Source organism: Monomorium pharaonis, chromosome 7 (assembly GCF_013373865.1).
Source record: "Monomorium pharaonis isolate MP-MQ-018 chromosome 7, ASM1337386v2, whole genome shotgun sequence".
Classification (NCBI taxonomy): domain Eukaryota; kingdom Metazoa; phylum Arthropoda; class Insecta; order Hymenoptera; family Formicidae; genus Monomorium; species Monomorium pharaonis.
In genome coordinates, this window is record NC_050473.1 from 8,062,391 (window position 1) to 8,082,856 (window position 20,466).

At 39.2% G+C, this 20,466-nt stretch overlaps 1 long non-coding RNA gene across 1 annotated transcript in view; it reads right to left on the bottom strand.

The window, feature by feature from the left end:
- Positions 1–877: 877 nt before the first annotated feature.
- LOC114255686 overlaps positions 878–20,466 on the bottom strand; it is a 137,891-nt gene continuing 118,302 nt past the window's right edge. The window contains exons 7-8 of the long non-coding RNA XR_004964217.1: positions 14,908–15,077; positions 878–9,234 (exon numbers count right to left, since the gene is read on the bottom strand). This is a non-coding gene — a long non-coding RNA (uncharacterized LOC114255686). The remainder of the gene's footprint in view (positions 9,235–14,907; positions 15,078–20,466) is intronic.

The window sequence follows — 20,466 nt, forward strand, 5'->3', positions numbered from 1 at the left end:
TATTATAGATTTCACTACTATTGCACACTTTCACGTTTTCTGGTCCATTCTGCGTACGTATAACCATATATGAAATAGTAAGTGCTGGCAGATGTATCTTGGCAGAGAACCAGGTCTCTAATGTTATCCGGCAACAACGAGAAGCAATGGGTAGGGGGCATCGCAAAATTATTGTCGCTCAAGAATTTACTGTCTGCTACGAAAGCGCCAAACACCTCGGTGACGTCGCGCGAAGAACTCTTCCTTGCTTTGCTCCTTTTCGCTTGTTTTCCTGTATTTTTCTTTTGCCCGCCCCATTCCTTTATACGGTAGCCCATTTTTCCGATATCATTGCGTACTCCGCTTTGCTACGGTTCGCGACTGGGACGCGCAACGAAAATCCGAGAAATAAAGTCGCTTCTTTCCAGAGATCGGCTTCCGCAAATATATCTGGTGGAGTTTCAATGCAGTTTCAAAGACAGTTTGCAACTTGTCAAGTCGAAAAGCCATCCTTAATTCGGGACGAAGGAGCTTTATCCTTTCGGAATCAGCCGGAGTAACCGATTCACGTCAACATGAAAGGGTAACAATGCCTTTGATGTATTCTGACCGCTTCCATTTAACCATACAAGAATCTCAAATCGTAATCCTCTGTACACATGTTGGGTCATAACGATTCTAAGTTAATTTTTATTATTTTTCAAGTATAAAATTCAAAATGAAAAGAATTCTTACATACACTTAAACATTTCTAGAAAATATTTGTATAGTTGTTTATTTTCTAATAAATATTATAACTAATTAGAATGTTCTTTTTAATTTTTCAAAAAAAGAAATGTACTGGGTCAATCGTGTCGAATGGTGCAAAGGCTTCATTGTTCAATTCCATTTTAATCTGTTTTTTTTTTTTTTTTTTATATAACAATGTATTAAAATGCTGCAATATATGAAATTCATTGTGTTGCTTTTCATTCAGGTTTTTAAAAATAAACACAAAAAGTATATTTTAAAAAATTCAAACGCAAAAGCGGTGCAGGAAGAATTCCAGACAAAAGCCAGCTGTACGTTATTATATTACTTGCCTAGAGATATTTCAAAGTCCTAAAAAGTCTCAAAAGATTTAAGTGAATCACTGTGACAGAAAGTTCATTAAACGCGACGTATCTCATATTTGCTAAGAACAAATATGTCAATTTTTCTCAAACTGGCTGGCTGTTTCACTTAACATTTCCGCAAATAATCCATCCTTGATCCTTTGTCCATTACAGTCGTTTCCTCCGGCCAGTTTTTTTATTACCGGGTCTCCGAAAGTTTTATTACGGCCGACCGCACATGATCGAGAGGAACAGCCTTTCTTTTCTCAAAAGGAGGAAAGAGAGGGGGAGGGGGATTCATGACTAATGTGAGCGATCCTTTGCTTTCGAATAAACGAACCGTGTCACGTCGAAAGGCAAAGGAAGTAGCAGCTTCTTTGTCGCAAAAAGGAAAAAAAAATAGAGAAAATCCGTTAGAACTCCGCGAGTCGGCCATGCGTGATGCAGCCCCGAGATGTTACCGCGGAATATTTTCATGGCGCATTTCCGCCCGGGGTACGATGCTTTATCGCGGACGCGCCGGAGGACCGCGCAAATTTATGGAAATCTTGGATACGTATTGGATAAAAGTGTTTTATGGGATGAGCGGACGGGTTGCGTTGCCAAACATCCCGCGGATTTAATCCTCTCGCGCTGGGGAGTTGCGAGAACAGTGGAAATGTGGAGTGTATGCACGCCTCGCAATGAGATAGCATCGCGGGATTTATAAACTCAATCCCGCTCCCATTCCCGCGATTTTACTTTTCATTCCATTGAAAACACAGTCGGCGCGCCGGAGACTGCTATAATTGAAACGTCATTCGACACCAGAAATAATTCGAGGTGAACAAAGAGGTGACATATGCAAACGAGTAATTGTGCGATAAGAATTGAATCTTTAGCTGAATTTAATAAAGCATATAATATGTATCATTGAAATTGTGCACTATTCGTAAATTGCAAACAGTACACAAATAAAATATAATTGGACAATCACAGTAGTTGCTAGTTTCTTAATTACATGTAGCAAATTAATTATCATTTAATTATTAATAAAAATACATTTAATTGTGTTACATATATATGGTTAGATATTTTTTGTATATTTGAAAATCAGTAGATTGAAAATCATAAAAATAATAAGAGAAACAGAAATATAGTTATAGCATTATTTTTTTAACAAAAATAGCTAATTAAAAAATCAAACTTTGGAAAATTTTTTATATCTGTAACTGGATTAGAGTTTATGAGCCGCATGTAGATTAGTTGAAAAACGGAACGACCTGGTGTTACGAAAGTTAAATGGAAACGAGTTAAGCTGATAATAGGCGATAAGCCAAAGTCTCGATTGGCCTTTGAAGTATGTTGATAATGGCACCCCATTGTGATCGAATCTCCCAAAGAACTAGTAGAACTCTCATAAAACGCTCTTGAGAAAGAGAACTTTGTGATCTCTTGTTCTGAGCATGTGTAAAAATTGGATGTTTCGCAGGTTTCTATCTTGATTATATATCGTTGCATTGTGTAACAAATTCTCAATTTATATAATTTCTGAGTAATGCATATTTTATAATATATAAAATAGAAACAATGTATTTACTTAAAATCTCTTCTAGGTTATTAACGGAAAATTCCCGAATTCCGATCACTCATGACAATTCGTTCATTTAAATTAACCTATTAAACTTGACGCAAATTTCATAAAAGGAATATTAACTGCAATCTTCAATTAAAATAATGAAATTTCCAGTTTGACTCTTGAGAGCGCTTGATTTATGTGCTGCAGCGTAATTTCTCGAAAATATCAATTTCATTATAATAGGATCGCGAACAAAAATTTGGTTCGACAGAAAATGTACATCGCGAAGCTTCTTTGTCGTTGCATTTCCGCTGACGTAAGCATCCTACTTTATAAATCCGGTAATAAAAGAGAGACCAGGCGTTACTAACCGATCGTTATCCCAGTCGGGAACTTTACAATAAAGTAGTTGGTAACTTCTGTTCTGATCAGGCTGCATCCTAAGAAAATAAAGTATATTCACGACGGAAGAAAATCGTTACCTCGCCAGCCGCCGCTACGCACCGTCGTAAAGCAAAAAGAGTTCTTACTTTATAAACATATTTCCACAGCTCCTTCTCTCTCTCTCTCTTTCTCTCTCGATTTATCTATCTATTTCTATCTCTATCTTTCGCATACTTTGTATACCGTTTGAAAGGTAAACTCTTTGGATAAATAAATAAAAAGAGCTTTTAAGAATTTCTGACGAGACGAAAGTCGAAACTATCTCTTCACATTTTTCATTTATAGCACATTGTTTGTTCGTCTATTACAACCGGCATGCTCGATAATGATTATAATAACAGTAATTTTCACTCGCTATTTTAAATGATGTTGTTTCAAGTGTATTAAATATCACAAATTGACTATGAATGATTCGTATATATTAATATCCCCTGCAGACCAACTGTTTTTCACTGCTTAATCAAACTGGGTCACTAGTAAACAGTTACACTTTTCAAAGGGTTTTTGGGGTGTAAAAAAAACTGAAAAAAATTCTGAAAAAAAACTTTTAACATTTATGAATACGATATGAACCGAAATGTTTCTTATACTTTTTTCTACACATGTTTAAAATTGAAGCAGATCGGCAAAATAGAAAAAATTGAGTTTGAAACGAGTTCGATTGGTCTGCGAAGGATTAACATAATATTAAAAGACATTAAACAACACGAAAACCGCGAAAATAGAACAACATTGGAAAGAAAAGTAAATACATAAAATTTGATTAATCGAAAAATGCGGCGTGTTAAGTAATAATCAACAGTCAATTAAATCGATTGGTTACAGTTAATTAAGCTGATTGGTACCACCAAGCATCCGTTCCAACGCTACCAAGATTAAATGCTGACGATCGTACATCTTCCCCGTAAAAGTTAAAGAATCGCGTCTGATATATAACCTACAGTTAAGTTAACGTATGGCGGTGTCGAAAAAGCTGCGGTAATGCATGTCGTAAATTGAAAAGTAACCTCTACCGAGGGAACGCGAGCTGACCTGTTAATTCTTGACGATCGCTTTATCGAGTCTTACTTAATTCAGCGGTACCCGTCCCCTTTTACTTATTACCGCGCCACGCGGACGGAGAGAAGGCTGCCCACGAGAGATAATTAAACTCCCGGCTTGGCCCGAATGCCCGGCAAGTATTAATGGAATTTATAATGGTCTTTTTGTGAGGGCACTTTTAGCCGGTGAACCGTGAAACTTCTTCTCCCCTCCGCCAGGCCGCATCGTTTCTAAATAACGATGATTTTGAAACGCGATAATGGCTCTTCGCTGCACCAATAATAAGACAGACCGAGACAGATTGGTCTCCTTGTTAAAGGAGATTATGCGTGCAAACGAATGAAGTCTTTATAATTTTCGATATGAAAGTTTTTAAAAGATGCAATTTGCTTTTCTTCGATTACGTATAAAGGTTTCGCAAACGAAAGCATTTAAGTAGATCACCGTTTCTCTCGAAAAATTTCTCTACGAGTCAATAAAGAGAATTTATCTCGCGATTTTTAAGTTGCTTTCACGAAGAAAGCGCTTCCTCACCGATTGTGCCACGATTTACCGTGGCACACTGTATAGATTTATAGCCGTGTAGTGAACTCGCCGGATATCTTTTGACGTCAACGATTCTCGATTGCCGAATTTCTCCCGCCGGCGGTAAACTCCATTCGACGGACGGCGGCGGTTTGTTATGCCGTTACGAACGTGCCGCGACGACAACTCTACGACGACGTTCACGGAATACTCTTATTCCTGTCCGGCGCGGCGTCCCGGGATGAATTGGATTTTTACGGCCACGAAGTAGGCTAAGGAAATAAGGGGCGAAAGGTGGGTAGTGGCTGCGGCGGCGGCTGCGGATTCGAGGGAATGAGCGACGACGCCGGGCCGGAATCGAATAACAACGCTTCCTCGGGAGTGCCTCGGCCTCAGTCGGAATAATAAGAAGTCCGTTCCCCCGAGATCGAGAAAATCGATCGCACCCTATCACGTCCATCTCGCATTATTGCCACCGGCTGTTTCCGACAACCCGCCGCCGTTTTCCCCCTCCCCGTGACGATGTCTGAATGTGGCTACGCTTGACAGAGCTAGCCTGTGCCCAGGGCCGAATTAAAAAGTTTTATAAACGAAAACCATCGTCCCTTATACTAAATACGTTAAGCTTGTGTGCTCTCGTAAAGGAAAAACAAATATGAGATTTTCTGAGCGTTTATGTTACATTAAAAAACGATGCTCTCAAGTAATTAATGATACCTTATATTTTTATTTTTACACTTTTTACATTGTGCCTTTTAAACGTTGATTGAGTTTTGTGTCTTTGCCTCTCGTGTATTATATTATAAAAGAATTTAATTTAATTACTTGAAATTTTTTTACAGCGAGACATTTATTACAAAATTCCAAATATGGCAATCAATGAAAAATGGTTATTAAAGATGCTTAGATGGCTATCTTAAGAAAATTTCTTGCGTGCGCGAAGAAATAAAAATTACTTCTCTCCCTCGCTTTTAACTCGGATTAATTTATCTTCCTCAAAAGTCTTTTTTTCAGTTTTTTCCTATTATTATTTTTGTTACTTCGTAGCAACACTGTGTTGTAAATAAATAAAAGAGATAGATAACATATAGATCGTGAAAGAGATTCTACGAATCTCGTCGAATTCAAATGTTCTCTCGTCCCGAATGACGTCCGCTAACATTATTTTCGTCCCTTTCGCATTTGCAGAACTCTACCAAGGCATCTGCGCTCCAGCCCTGCAGATTGCCTGGTTCACAAGGCGACGTCAAGGCGTCGGAGCAAATCAGAAGGAAAGGTAGAACGGCAGTGGTGACCGGAATAACACACGCCGACAAAATTACCCTTCTTCCGAAGTTGAGAAGACATAAGTAATTTCACAGAATTGTCTTTTTTTCTCCGCGACGCGAAGGTAGAGGCACGTGAAATTTAATTTGTCAGATCCTCCTGTACGAGTGAGGGTGAAAGCACCCTTTCGTAGTCGCGGTTCTAAGCGCGGTGTAAAAAGAGAGAGAGAGAGAGAGAGGGAGAGAGAGGAAGAGAAAAAGGAAAGGAAAAAAGAAATAGAGGAGAAAGAAGAAAGGGAGTCTCGATACGAGGAGAGACTGAGGGCGTATTATCGTTCACGTAAATGGAATCATTGAAACCACGTGCGCGCCGTACGTTTCGCCGTTCATATATCATCTCCCGCAGTTTTCTTCCGCCCCGCGATGATCAATCGTGATTATTCGCGTAATATACGGGGCCCGTGCGCGCACTCGCGCCCCACCGTGATTTATTCTTTCGAGTTCTCTCTCTCTCTCTCTCTTTCTCTTTCTCTCTTCGCCTCGTGCGGAATAATCAGTCTGACCGTGTTCTCAAAAGAATTTGTAAACAGGCGCCACCGCGCGTTGATCTCCCCCTGCGTTTCGTAACAGAGGTCGCCTTACGCATTTATGCACACGATATGAAATACCTTGCCGTCTTTGAGAGTCGATCGCGCATGCACCGGGTTAATTTTCGCTCGCATCTCTGATGCGCCCTGAAAAATTAATACGGCGTCTGACGCCAAACGCGCGGCTGCGCTTCCTCCTCCCCCCGCCACCTACCCCCGATGACTCTTTCTCGGCGTACAAGCTCCGCCGCTCGTTTCTTTGGGAAACGACGCGGCTCTCTTTCTCGGCGCGGCATCTCTACCGATTCAAAGGACGGCATCTTAATTTCATCCTTTCAAGTTACGAAGCTCCGGCGCATCTCAGCTATGCCTACACGATGCATAAATATTTATTCGATTAATCACTTAGAGGAACTCATTATATCCATATTTTTGAAACATCGATAAGCGTTTCTCTTTGCGTAAATATTACAACGCACCGATGCTGTCGGCTAAAATGTTAAAGATAATTACGGAACGTTTACAAAGAAATTCGCCAACCGAGAAATTAGCGAGCGATCTCTTGTATCAAAAGTTTATCTCTCAAACGTAAGATTAAAATGTAATTTAAATCGTTCTCATTCACGGAGTTTCCCTCCTTAAACGCCTCGCTAAATTTAATGCAAACAACGAGACGTCTCCTTAGACGTAAAGCGGCCGACAGAGTTTCTGAATTACTTAAATCATTCCTTTAGCGTATACCCGTATTTGACGCGGTAATGGCGAGTTACACACTATTCAATGGCACGTATAGAGTCTCCGCAAGTGCAATTCAATTTCTGCTAGTCTATTCGCGCGATAGTGATCGCGCCGGTTCCAATACGTGACCCAATATGTTCGTCGAAGCTTAGAACACCACGCTCGCTCATTGAGCTAGACCTATATACACGCAATCAGTCCATTTATTTGTTCTGCCTACACTTCTGAATTAGCGTTGCTATTCCGTAAGTAATAACGCTTTCGATTACATAAGCGAAGTCGCGAAAGTGGCGAAAATCTAAAATACGATGTATACACAATAATAAAGCTCACTTTAAACGATGTATAATTCGCGCCGCCCCAGAAAAGAATTCTATTTATTCTATGTGCCGTGTATTTTTATGTAAGAGGTGCGTATCTCTCTCTCTCTCTCTCTCTCTCTGAGTTATGCAACAAGAAGACAAATGAAAATTAGGTGGTTTATATTAAACTAAAATCTTGGAGAAATAAAAGCGATTGAGAATTTTAATTAAAATTGTTTTTTTTTTTACATTGTAATTATATTCTTCATTAGATTGATAAATTTAAAATAAAAGACTATTGCACTTTATCTTATTAATATATTGAATAAAATCGCATAAAATGCGCATATAGACAGCAGCTCACATTCAATTTCAATTCGCGGTAAAATTACGCGAGAAACTAATGTACCGACGATATAAACGGAATCGTCGTCATTTGCACTTTTACATTTCTTGTTTCCTTCTACAACGTGGGATTTCAACCACAGAACGATGGCGTGTTAACATGTCAAAGGGGGAAATTGTACGTCGCAAACTGCGATGCAAAACACACCGGCGAGCGATACAAATCGCAGCGTTCTCTCTCCTCATCTGAATTTCGCAGCATGCGGGATTATTCGTGGCTCGCATACGAAGATCTATCTCTCGATCTAAAATTCGTCGCGTCTAGATGCGCCTCCGGGGTCCACGGTGATACAGTAGCGTGTATGCGCCATACGTTGCATGGACCGGAGAAGAGGAACAGACAGAAGCAGAAAGAGAGAAAAAGAGAAAGAGAAAGAGAGAGAGAGAGAGATATCGTGTGGACGCTCGTGTGACACTGCTGTCGCGTATCGAGAAAAATTACCATATCATGCAAATCCGGGCACGAGCCCAAAACACCTCCGGTTCAGCGCGGTCCCCACGGCTTACGGGCACGGTGGCGGACGGCACGTTTCGGATAAAAGTTGATAGACCGTAACGCATTTGCTGCTGCCAACACGCAATTCCGGCCGACCGAAACAACGGTGTCGAGACGGACCCCCTCTGCTTTGTGCTCTCTCGCGCACAGTAGATCGCCTGAAAAACGGCATGCCCGACAGGATACGAGGGAAACGATCGGCTCTAATGGAGGCCCATCCCGCGCGTTGCATCAACGATTTTTGCGCCAATATTGATACGTCCGCTAAACGGGCAGTTTATAGCCTATGCAGAAGCGGACTCGCGCTCGGACGGGCCGCATAATACGAGCCGTTGAGCGATGTGAAGGTTGTTTTAAAAGCACGCGCTATTTCCAACAACATTCATTTACGTTACTTCACATAATTTACATTTCCCATTTTCTTCAATCTAAAAAGCCAATAATTAATTAGATAGTGTCAAAGACGATACTAATAGACATTCTCCTTTGAAACTATATTTCAGACTAATTTTTAAGTTATTAGTTTGCATACCAATCAATTTACGGTCGAATAATTTTTACAAAATTGAATTGAATTTTCATTGATTCTGCAATTCTCGTCAGATATTATTTTTAAAAAATTTGTGATTTATGATATTAGGTTACAGAAAAAAACCATTTTAATTCTTTCATGTAGATTGTATCTTTTTATATTTTATTATTAAATAATAAAGTAACATATTTCATTCCGCGTTTTTTCTACAAAATTCCGTATTGTTCTTTAATAGTTACGTGCTTGATTGATTACGTGTCACTTTGATCTGCAAACACAATGGAAAATACTTCAGTACGCATTTGTAGAATCTAAAGATTGAAATGTACAGGATGCAGGAGAGATATAGCGATATAGCTGGGGATAAAAATGGAATGCGTGTCGATTTATATAACGCGCATCTTGCAGCGTAAACATTATCTCTACATGGTCTCACGTGTACTATTCCACGACACGTAGCATCGATAGCGTTTTCCTCGGCGCCATTATTGTTGGATCTTCGCCTCATCTCGAAGTGGCTCGTCCATTATTGAAAGAACAATAGCTCGCGGCTGCGAGAGAAGTCGGGAAAACGCAGACGCATAGCGAAAGGACGAGCTACTCCCGAGTTTGGAGCACCCTTGGTGATCGTTTTGTTTCTCGATCGCTCGTTACTTGTACCCTCGACAGATCTAGCACGAACGTACGTAAAATATAGATCGATTCTATGTTTTGTCACTCCCCAAGAGATAGACATCATCTCAGCTGAGCAATCACAAAGATTTATTATGTAAAATTATACTTTTTTTATTATTTTACAAATGTTAAGTACATAAAATATGTACTATGGCCAAGTGTCCTGTAATACTATGACCATCTTTTGCCTAAAAATTGTGAAAAATAGCCAATGTTTACATTTTAATAGTTTAATAATATAAAATTCTCATTATTTTCTCTTTAATGTCGATTAATGTAATAGTGTTACATGCCTTAAGCTTCAGTAAAGTAACGTACTAAACGCTATTAAAAATAATAAAAATAAAAGTATGTTTTTTGCATCTTAAAAAGCTATGGCCATAATATCTGAGTTTACTATATAATTTTTTACATAATAATTTTGTAAAAATAAATAAATAAGTCATTGAAAAATTATTAACTATTTAGTAAAACAATTCTTTTTCTTGTTTCTATAAAAAGTAATAAAAATTAAAATTTATACATTTATAACTGCTGTCTGTCTTGTGTAATAATACGAGCAATATTTATGTAATTAAGTTTCTTAAATAAACACGTATTGACGCGGTCTAAACGCGTGCGACAATATTAACTAATTATCGCGTCAATTGCACAGTGTTCGCGTTCGCATTTACTTGGCACTTCCTACCCCCTCAGAGATGCTCAATGCCGTGACAGTTAATACCCGCTATCGATCCCTCTACAACTGGTTCCGTAATCGGCCATTATCAACGTTAGTACTTCGTCTGTGTGCTTCCGGTTTCTGGTAAACTCGAGTGGATTTACAGGACGGTGGGATTGCACCGGCGTGTTTTCCGCGAAAATAAAATCCAGTTTAGACCGCAAGTCATTGTTGTGAGTAGCCGCAGCCAGGGGTACTTGTCGTTCAGAAAGTGGAGATCAAGTAACGACGCATTCCACCTCGTTGACGGAAATTACACCGGTCAGTACACGTCGGTCCAATTACGAAGACTAGGATGCGGTAATTTGGGGAGGGATGTGGGTCTCGGAGGCTGTGAGTTGTAATCGGATTACACTTTGAGAGTACCGTAATCCAAAGTCCCCTCTCCCTTTCTCATTCTCTCTCTCTCTCTCTCACACACGCTCGCTCTCTTGCAAACAATTAAATTTCGTGGTATTGGCCATATCTCTGGCTATTCTCCAGAACACACGAGCCACCTCCTTTACGCGGCCATTTGACTTTTATGACGCAGCACTCGGGAGGCAGAATCGTGGAGTTGAATTCAACGAGGTAGGATAAGCAAACCAATATTTCGCGCGACTGTGTGTAGGTTACAGAAGGTCCCCTGGATTACAAAGCACTGACCTAGCAATCCTTCGCCTCTACCTGCTTCTGGTGCATCGCAGTATCCAGATTACTGAGCAACATCCTTTGAGAGAAAAAGCAAAGTAAAACTGAAGCACAGAGGAAGGAAAAAGAGAGAAAGAAAAAAAGAAAATAGGTAAAAGATCCGAGATAACGATCGCAAAAACAATTGGATATTGTAATATTACGTATCAAATAAAGATTAAAATTACCTGCCTTTGTGAGCCTTCAGTAAAATTATAAAAATCCAGTAAATTAGGGCGATATTACTTCCTATTTAAAAGAGAAAGAGAGAGAGAGAGAGAGAGAGAGAGAGAGAGAGAGAGAGAGAAAATTACGAGCCCCTATAGACGCCCCGTATAAAAAAAAATGTAATTTTTATAACGTATCTTTCCTTACATACATAATAAAGTAGCACATTTTTAATAAGTTCATTATATCCATGGTTGCACAAATATAATGTTCTACAATTGATTGTATTACGAGCGAATGTGCGATACCTCGAATAAATAAAGATGTAAATGCAAAATTACAAATACCCTGGAAAGAAAATTCGTTCGAGCGAGATGCTTCGTCGAATACAAAAGGACGAATACGACGGACGCGGAATAAAATCTAAGCGTCCCTCTCTCGCGAGGAATTCTGTGTTGCGTCCCTTCGGGAGCGAAAAGGGTTGGATGTCGCTTGACTACGATACGCTAGTAAAGCGTTACTGTCGAAAAGACTAGCGCGCGAACATGTCGGGCGTGTATTTCCGCATCAAAACCGGAACAGCGTCGTATCGGAAGATCGAGAGCATCGCGAAAAGAAAGAACACTCTGCGTTATGTACATAGGTACGAACATCTGGTACGACTCGCGAGTTAACAACGGTCGAATAAATTCTCGGCGATATTTTCAATCCCGCACCAGAAGCTTGTCGAAAGCGGGGAGGGGGGGGAGGGGGGAGGTTCTGAACGGAATTCTCGCAAAACGCGAAAAGTCACACAAATGCAACAGAAAAGCTCGACGTTACATACAATGGCGGAAGGATTTACATAAGAACGGGAGCTTAAAGCATAAAACGATTCCGATCCGCGGGGATGCAGCGCTGTAACATGTTTATTACGTCTTTATTTGTGTCACTATAGCAGGGAAAAAAGAGACGCGTGGTATACAGAGTATTTGTAAAAATCTTGATATATTCATAAATCTTCTTTTATATAAATATAAAGAATTAGTATAAAATTGCACGATCACGTAATTGTCAGCTACAAAATTTTAACGTTAATCATATATATTTTTGAAATATTGCTGATACACAAAATAAGATGTTACTTGTTAAGAATTTTTATGTTACTTATTTCTCATTTCATTCATATTTTTGTCACTAAATGTTGCTTATATTAAATAAAAATACTAAAACAAAAAATATAAATGTATTATTATATCAAGTAAAAATATACAGATTATAAAAATTAAGATATAGTACGATTTAGGCGATCGATACTCTGAAAAAATAAATTATGTTGCATGTAGATTTGCTTGAATTTAATATGAATCAAACTTCAATGAGGTTAATGAAGCATTCTGTGCAATTTTATTGTTCACGCATGCTGCTCGTGCTACGCGTTATCGCGATCGAAAATCGCTGTTATGCTAAACTCGTCTTTTTACGCGTGTCTTCGCGCGTGATTTCTGTTACGTTAAGAAAGGTCTTCGATCGACAAGTCGGCAGCTGCCGGCTCAAAGCTAGTTCTAGTAACCCGATTCAGGCAGATTGCCCGAATTGAATATCGGGATTAAATCCGACTCCGGGCTATCTCCGTATAACGGAAGTTCCCAGGCTGTAACTTGGCTCAGAGATCTCGCCGGCAGAGTTCACTTCGCGAGATAGTCCCTCGTTCGCGGATCGAATCCCGGCGATCTTATCCGATAGCTACGCACAGTTCTCGTGCCGCCTCCGTAATGAGCATTAAATCCGATTTGCGGTAGCTCGAAGTAAACTGATAATAAACTAATGGAAACGAAATAAATCGCGCGCTTTAGGTCGGCGACCGTGAACCTAATTTGCGCAGTTCTTCTATCTCGCAACGCGGTTTTGATACCTCAAAACAACTCATGCAAATCCACCGCCCGAAAATCGGATTGCAATTTTAACTGTCCTTTCCTGTAAACCTGCAAATCTCTCGTTTTTAAATTGTCTCGCATTTTGTCGCATGCGATTTAATATATTTAAAACGAACACCGTAACTCTTTCACTTTTGCCGTTAAACGAATTTGTAGAATGTTATTATTGCGGAGGATTATAGAGAACGTTACGAGGGAAAAATTAAACGTTTTATTTAAACACTTCTATTGTTTTGTGTCTCGTTTCTCTATTTTTAAGTATTTCATTCAAAAATCTGAAATAAAAATAAGTAAGTTCGTTCGAAGACATTTGCCGATCAGAAGCATTTTGAATAACTGCAGCAGAAGCATTTTATTCTGCTGCAGGAGGGATGCACTGTTGCCGTCGGTTCAATGATCTCGAAAGCCGACGTCATAATGGTAAAAAGCAACGCTTTTCCTTACGTGTATACTATATCCAATGTCGCTCGACCCACTTCGCCTCGCATAACAGGCGATGCAAATTTTTGTCGCGCCGCGCGATCGCGAATGTTATTGCCTCGCGGTCTACTTCCGAGGCAAATACCGCGACATTCTTTACGGACGAGAACGCGCGCGAAAACTTCGCAAACAAGATATAAGCGCCGACCGTAGATACCGCGACGGTACCACGGGATTTCACGACCCTCCATCACGATTTAGTCGCCCGTCAATTTTTTACGACTGAACAGGTGCGCTGAAAGCTCACAAGCAGTAAGTTTGAGCTTTCGTTATTATTGCATCTTTCTTTCCGCCACAACATAGTGAACGAAATTAGAAACGGGCAATTTCTTAGTCCCGTTACGCAAATAAGATCTTACTGATCTATTTTCATAAGTCTATGTTATGTTGGTTCGCAGATTCCAACTGCGTCAAAAACGTAAGCTCGAATGATACAAGAATCAAATAAAAATCTTGATAGATTCTTTTTAAAAAGAATATATCATAAATATATATAGAGAAATTATATTTTTCAGCAGAAATTTTATATATATAGAAAACCGTATATATATAACTCAATTAAAACTTGAAAAGAGTCAATAAGTACTCATAGCAGATCTTAGTGGTTAAAGGCTTAAATAATACTTTTGGTATGGTTTTATAATAAACACACAGAATAAAACTTATTTCCTAAACGATTCAGAATTACAACAGTTTTGTAACTTCCTTTTTAAAAAAAAATCCTTTCTCCTACGACAGACTAAGAAGTAGACAGGTAAGAAAATAGCGCAGAAGGAAAGGCGATACGCTTTGTATGCAACTTACAATTTTTCCGCGAGCACGCTCCCGTTATTCAAACTGTGTCCGATTATTTCGTGAAGCCGGATTATTTACTTTTATCCGAAGACGAAAGAGAGGAAGATTCATCCCATCCTCCCATCGTACCTTCCCCTAACGTAGTCAAGTTGCGAGACGTAGTGAAGTTGGAGGAAGGGGAGGAGAACGGATTTTAGCGGATTAGAAACTCAGCTTGCTCTTTTTCGTAATGACATAGGCAGGGAGGACTCCTCTGCCTCGACGAGGAAACGCGATCGCGCGAGTTGGCAAACGCGATGCGAAACGCGCGTCGTCAGGCGGCGGAAGAGGAAGGCCTGAAAAGTGGGGAAAAGATGGGAGGGAGGAGAGAGTATGGCGATGCATATACATAGCGAATGCACACGAACTCCATCCGCGAGATACTCGGATACGTCCCAAGTACATGCGCGATTCGCAAAACTTTCAAGTTTGGAAACTTACCAATGGGTAAATGGTGATGGTAGCTGCGACGACTTACCTTACGAAGAAGAGGACAACGCGTCGTCCCATAGCCTGGCGTTGTATTTTAAAACTTGGCAACTACGGCTTTTAAGGATTTTCTGCAGCGCCTAGTGGAATTCCTCGCGGGACTGCCAAAAGTCTCGAGGGTGTAAGTGACGTCTTCATCTACGCGTGAATACGCGTGCCCTGAAACATATCGGAAATGTCAAAATCAATCGTTGCGAGAAAATAATATAATATATACCGGGGTAACATGTACTCAAGGATTTTTATATAGAAAGCAAAACTCTGGCAAAGAAAGTGTCACGGGCGTCCGATGTCAATTTGATTCTCCATGAAATATGTTGTTAAATACAAAAATCAAAGAGACCGTATTCTTTTAATGTGCGGAATTTCATGTTTAGAGATGGTATTTTAAAAAAGTTTTTTCTTTTATATCTCTGACGATATTCGCTCCGAAAGGTGTAAGAATCGTTTTTTTTTCCCCGAAGAGGTGTTTCACCCTCTAAACATGAAATTCCGCATTAAAAAAATACGTGTCTCTTTGATTTTTGTGTTCAATAACATATTTCATGGAGAATCAAATTGGCGTCGGATGACTTCCCTTGTGAGTTAAATATCAAAGAAAATAAGTTAAAATTTTGCAAAACATAAGGCAAATGTCTCAGTAAACGGGCATGTAATAATGGAGAGCCAAGCTTATTAAATTTTTATAAGAATTCACAATATAAAATAATCACAATATAAAGTATAATATTTAAAATAACCTACATTACATAAATTATATAAAGTATTTAAATTATTATATAATTAAATTTTAAAATGTTATAAAAATATATTTAAAATTAATAAGTTTCCGGGTATAGAGACGTTCGGTCACTAAGATATTTATCTCCCGTTAGAAATTTACGTCAGTTTGTTAAAAAAAAAAGTGACATGCCTCTGTATCAAATCGACAAGAAAATTGATAAGACCAGAATTATTTTTAGAAGAAGGAACATGTAACATTTCATATCGCAAAAATAATTTATAGCGCAATAATAGAAAATTAAGGAATAAATCATTGTTTGCCAGAACTTCGTTGTTAATTGTTAAACGGAATATCTTGATTATTCTATCTCAAAGGCGAAACTTCGCAATATTCTTCGCGGAGTTTACTAGCTAAAAGAATAACACTTCTCCTTTGATCAATATTTTAAAGATAAGCAACAAAGTAGTCCGAAAGTTTACACAAAAATATATATGCGCGATATACGAATACATTATAAATGGTAATGTTGTGTCCTGTTAAGCTTTAAAATTTTTACGTTCCCGGAACAGACACTGAAATCGATAGAACTACCCGGCGAGGACCGAAATGCAATAAATATATGGTCTCGCACTCGGGGGAACAAAGTTGGAAACGAAGACAATTGCGCGATAAATTATTCATGCGTCTATTGTCACGTGAGCCAATCAGGCTGCGTTGACGGCCGACGTTTCACTAATGTATGGTCCATCGTGATCAACGCGCGCGCATTCAACGACATTCAAAATCGTGTACGTTTCCGTTGGCCGTTTTGGAAGTACAGGCTTTCGCGGAGCGGGACGATCTGCATAAATTATGCAACCATTAACTTCGTACGTGGCCGCTCGTTCGGCCTCGTTTCGTCGTACCGAAAATTCGAGGACCGGCGCAAGCTCTAACTTTATTCATTTATACACTTGCGATCGTTATCTGCATTTCACGCTTCAAATTTCACTACTCTGCTTTCATCGGACATTACGCATTCAGAAGAACTACGAGTTCTGACAAACGCGAGAGGCAAACCGCGAAGCCCCCCCAAAAAATTGATATTCCATAAGTGCATCAAATAAATGCGATAAATCAAACTTCCGAGCCAGCCCGAATTACGAAGGAGCATTTAAAAAACTGTGACGTGTTAAAACTTTTTAAAGGAATGATATATTTGTCCGGACGTTTCGATACGCGGAAATAGTATCGATGGCATTTAGTGGAGAGGCCCCTGTAAATAACTCGCAATGCCAAGCCATAATTTTCCAACGCGGGAAGAGCCCGTGGCCGTTAATATCGACCGACAAAGCTCCCAATATGTATGCAATCAAGGGGAAGTCGATCGTTTCCAAACTATCGAAGAAGAATGTGACGGGGTGTGACAAGAAAATTGCTTTTAAACCACAGTCGCATCCGCGGCTACCTGTTGGAACTCATTGCACTTTTCGCGCCCTTGTCCCTCGGCTTCTTCGCCCATTTCTTACGGGATGTACTCGGACAAGATCGATTCTCATATACCTCATGAACGGACTCCTTCCGATCATTGTCTACGTTTTCTCATTGAGTTCTCATAACTTCTTCCGATAAAGTGGGATTTATTACTCTACTTTGAAATAAACGGTTCGATTTAAAGGAGAAAAACAGTAATCAAAGACGAAGAAATTTAAAATAATGGAACGGTATGTTTCAAGTGTATGATGGTGGATTTATAAAACAAATTGTTATAAAGAACATATTTTTCTTACTGGAATAAAATAAAGTCTAAATTAACAATGTCTAAAGTATATTTAACAATTTAATTTTCTAGATACACCGTTGTTGATTTTTAATCGTGTTATAAACCAATTAATTAATTATATAATATAAAATTGTAATTGTAATTGTAGTATCAGTAAATTTGTTAAATTGAGCGCGTCAAAAAGATTCTTAGCTTAATATTCATCGATTACACGAGTACATTTCTCATCGAGTGCAAAACTGGGACAATAATTGATGATTTATTGAACTTTAGAACTAATAATTTTTCAGAATTTACGCGCGGGCAACGAAGCATGCATTCGGGAGAGAAAGAAAAACGTGTTCCCCTTTCCTCTTTTACACACAACTGTAAAAGATTATCACTTTGCGGGCAAAATTATTTTTTCGGGCTCGATTAACATTTAATTAAGTAACGCAAAGTTTTACTCTACACGCCTGTATAATATAACTTCGTAATGCGAGAAGCGCATTAGGAGGGACATGAATTTCTTGGCCACAGCGGGTTCACATAGAGATGCAGCGAGTTTACGTTCGACGTAGCATTGCGGCCTCATTTGCTTCTAATGTGGCGAGATATCAGAGAAATGAAGCGCTTGCGGATCGTAATCTGGCCGAGCTAACCACTGGATTGAAACGCGCACATCCGTCCTCATGCCGATATTCTATGAAACTCTCCCCTTTCCCACGCATCATTACAACATCAAGGCTCCCCTGGCGACGAGTTAACGGTAGCGTCTTTCGTTTCTACATCGCATACTCTACTTAATTTCCACTCACAGGTAGAAAGATACAAATTTTTCATCGTTTTTTGACATTACATCGTCAAGGCGGGAAAAACAAAACAAAAATGAAGAAAGGAAAAAGAGAAATGAAGACAGGGAAGAAACGAGATGGAAAGAACGGCGCCGCGAAGAGAGGTCGCGAATTTAATGAGACGACACGCCCCTGCTTGATCCTGCGCGAAAAGCTGAGTCGAGTTCGGTACGGTTAAGAGCGTCATACTTTCCAATAAGCACTCCGACACTCTCTTTCTTTCTATTTTTCAAGCGCTCGTAAGTTGGATATTACGATCTCCGTGCGATCGCGTTAAGAGCTCCGACTTCTGCGCGCGTCGACGCCTTGAAAAATCGAACATTTACCGAATTGAACGTCGGAGCTGCATTGTCGTTATTGGTACATCCGGCGTACGTAGTACGAGCGTGTACACATCGAAAGAGGAGAGTGTCTTTGTCCTCATGATACGGCCCGACGAGCAAACATATATGACGGATGAAAGATCCGGAGAGAGAATTTCGCGAATATTAAACCGTACTTGCAAATCTCCAACAAGTTCTGTATGGAGTCTGCCTCTATGGATTGTCAGGATCTGACAATCTGTATTATTATTCCTCAAGAGTCATTTCCATTTCACGTCGAACTCGACGATCCTTCTTTTTCTCCAAATAAAACTTTCAGAGTTGCAAGAACAATAAAATGAAGGGAACAAGTTATTTTATTACTCATTTTCTTAAACAGAGCCACGAAATGATCACGAACAGTCGATTTCACTCAAATTGATAGGAAAATAGAGAATAAAAACGAAGGAGTTGGAGTGAAATTCTGAAAAATGCCTGAAGATTCGAAAGATGGATAGAATATGATGAAGAAAATTTGAGAGATAATTGCGATTCAACAGAGAATTGAGTCTCGCAAGATAAAAATTACAAAGGGAAAAAATTCGTGTGCTGAGACTGAAACACTTTCTCTTTATCTCGGATCAATTCTACATCAATTTTTTTTCTTTTCAAATGCAAAGAGCTTCTTCGTAATTAATGTGGCTGCTCTGAAAAGTTTCAAAATTAATTGTTGCTTTTTCGGGTCGTATATCATCCGGAGGGATTACGTGTACTTCGCATAAACTTCGCGTCACAAATCCGACATGGCACGCTACGCTAAGCAACAGAAACAAACGCCGCCGTGTAAAGCAAGTACAAAAGGCATGAATAAATCACCGGGGCGGGGTTGGAAGTTTGCGGGGTCGAAAGAAAACTTTTCATAGGGCGGGTCGTCGATTTCTAACGTGAAGGTAACTCACCGGGGCAAATTCAAGGTACGCCGCGCTAGCACAACACAATTTTTACACAAACACGATCGTAATTCCCATTCGCGATCGCGCGCGCTTATTCGTTCCAGTAAATATATAGTGGTATTCGAGAAGGTAGCGTCGTTCGTAAGTGCCTTCCGATTCCACTTGCGCCAAAAGTAATTGGAAAACGTTTCATCACATAGGAAGCCGGCGGCACAAAAATCGTGGGAATCGGAACTCATCGAACCACTGAACCCTCGTAAGATCGCTTAATGCGTCCAGAGATGAGGAATATCTGCTGTGCATCCGGTTATCTCATGCTTTTCATTAAAACAGCAATTACTAATGATCTTTGACTTTAGTTAAATAAATGTCAAATTAAATAAAAGCAACATTTGCAATAATTTAGTACCGCGTTCCATTTGGGCGAGTACAAACCGACTATTAACACACACAATATAAAACAAATTATGTTTACGTAAGTTAAGTTTAACAGTTGTTAGTTAAATTAATTGACTTATGGACATATTGAACAATGTCAATATATATATATAAGAAAGTAACTTAATAAAAATGAAATATATTTCATTTTTCTTATAGTTGGCTTATCTGCTAGAAATAAAATATTATATCACTATATTTAAATAAAGATTTGTTTCAGCGAAATAAATTTATATCCCACAAATGAACGCTTAAGTATCTTTTTTCAGAGCACATTATAGATACGTTCATTGATATGTTTACTTAAATTACAAATAATTATAGTATATGTATAAAAACAGGAAACAAGCTTCAAGTCCTAATGATAGTTACAGAAAAAGTTCGATTTACGTTTTGATGTAACCGAGGAAAGAAAAACCTGCCACAAACGTACTAACATAATGCACATAACCCAATTTTGGGAACAAATTGACTAAATCAAATCTTGACCTAACCGCATCCAATGTTATTTTGCAAACAGAACAGACAAGCAGAGA